The sequence below is a fragment of the Perca flavescens genome, chromosome 20 (assembly GCF_004354835.1).
Source record: "Perca flavescens isolate YP-PL-M2 chromosome 20, PFLA_1.0, whole genome shotgun sequence".
In the NCBI taxonomy this organism is placed as follows: Eukaryota; Metazoa; Chordata; class Actinopteri; order Perciformes; family Percidae; genus Perca; species Perca flavescens.
The window spans coordinates 1893058-1895233 of NC_041350.1; the positions used below are offsets into that span (position 1 = coordinate 1893058).

Sequence of the window (2176 nt, forward strand, 5' to 3'; positions counted from 1 at the left end):
CGCCCCCTGACGTCAGCTGCGTCACTGTAACATGCTGCCTTCAGGTACTCTCGTAAACCCCACTTTTATCAAGATGAAGCGTGATTAAGTAGTTTTTTTATTTTGGAGGTTAGGGTACACACACAAAAACGCACACACACACACACACACACACACGCGCACACACACACACTGTACATTACATGTAAAAATGTTAATATGTAATAACACAAGAAGAAAAATAAACAATTAAATTATTGACGCGTTTCGTATTTCCGAGCATTTTACATGCATATATTAATGTAATTAACTGGCATATTCATACAAAAATAACATGAAATAAAACGAGAAGAAAAACTACAGAAATAAAAAGACAAGAACAAATAATGTATAAATAATTAAAGTTGTGGTATTTCGTATTTCAGAGCGCTTCATAAATACAATCTACTTACTTCCTTACACACAAGATAATATTATACAGCAAGAAAAAGAAAAATAAATAATGATGCTGCTCGTATTTCCGAGCTCAGAAGCTGTCCCTGAACGCGGCAGCAGCAGTCGGCTCAGCTCTCCATTTCAGTCCGGTCTGTTGTGTTCATCGCCCCTCTGCCACTCTGACCTTTTTACAACCGTTCCTAAAAAAAAATGGGAACGTTTTGATTTAACCCCTGGCATCGGCGATACACACAGCTCTTCACCCATCATTTGGACCTAGAATATATTAATCCATACCGCTGCTGTGCGTCTCTGTGCCGAAGACAAGAAACGGTAAGTGGATCATCCCGCAGGTAGAAGCGAGCCCAGACCGGTGTCGCTTGTAGTTCGTGTCCGCGTCTGAGCTGCGGCCTGTCGGCTCTCTCAGAACTCGAGGCCCGTGGTTCGCCTACGGAGTAGGAGGCCGCGAATACAATTGGCTCTCTAAAGTAGACCTAAACGCCAAATTTTAAATACATAATCAGACATATGGGTTTCTTTGTGACGCGGTTAAAGTATCAGAGGTTAATAAATAAATAAAATATTGTTTTATCTGCTTACTTCAGCTAATTTTAGCGTTCAGGTTAGCTAGCTAGCTAGCGTGGTGCTAGCCGGCTAACATTAGTCGCGTTTTGTTGCCTTTAATTAATTTCTGTGCTGGATAACAAGTTAACGTAAAGATTAGTTTATCACTGTTGGGTTCATGGTTATACGTGGAAGATGTTTAATCCGAGTTGCGGTTTGTTTTACGGGCCTGACAAACATCGCATTTGCTAATCAGCGTTAGCAAGGGAAGCTAACAGTTAGCTTTTAATGCTTAGAACATTAAACCCAGTGTACCCCCGGCTGCACAGCTCGCTACACGGCTTAACACAACCCTGCTTTATCCTCTTATGTTGATTCGTGTCTGATGAAGTAATTAGGCTGCGTGTGCCCCGGACAGATGATGAAATTGGGGGTCACACAGCTGGCTTTGTTACATTTGAACCATGTTATGCTCCATGTTGACTCTGTGGCAGAGTTTCTGACATTGTGCAAGTTTGAAGTCACAAACAAAGGAGGTTTGTTCAACAGGGAGTATTAAAAACATGGTGACAACCACCACAGGACTTTGTTTAGTTTCTACACAATGACTGCAAGTCATTCCTCTGTGTTTGTATATAGTGATAAATGTAGGTTACAACTTTACCAAGTTGACAAAACAATCCGACCACAACATCCACCCTTTTAGCTTGTTCTGGAGCTTTCTATTCGGTGACAATATCCTCCTCGTGGATTTGCCTGATGATAGGAGAACTGTAGATTTTAACTCTTGTTTTGCTCACGTCAAATTTGACCCGTTTTAAAAGTTTTTTTTAATATCAGAAATATGGGTTTCTTTCATTCAAATTGCCCAACAAATAACATGGATGTACGTTGTACTTTATGGGACCCAGACAACCTTCTTCGCAGATTGAATTAATCATTACTTTCATTGGATTTGGGGTGTTTGTATTCAGGTTTATAGCATGATTTCAAAACTGTCTCCTGATTCACCCAACATCCTCTGAACTTAAGTATTAATTAAAAATAACTCACACACTCACTCACACAAATACACACACAGACTCACATTCACAGACACATACATACAGACACACACTCAGACACTGACACAAAATAAATGATTACTTTCATTGAATGTTGGGTGTTTTATTCAGCTTGATAGCATTTGAATTATTTT

General features: G+C 39.9%; 1 protein-coding gene across 1 annotated transcript in view; it reads left to right on the forward strand.

The window, feature by feature from the left end:
- Window positions 1-520: 520 nt before the first annotated feature.
- Window positions 521-2176, forward strand: part of hectd1 (HECT domain containing 1) — a 96673-nt gene continuing 95017 nt past the window's right edge. Inside the window, 1 exon segment of the mRNA XM_028566291.1 lies at window positions 521-747. The gene's annotated coding sequence lies outside the window, so the exon portion shown is untranslated.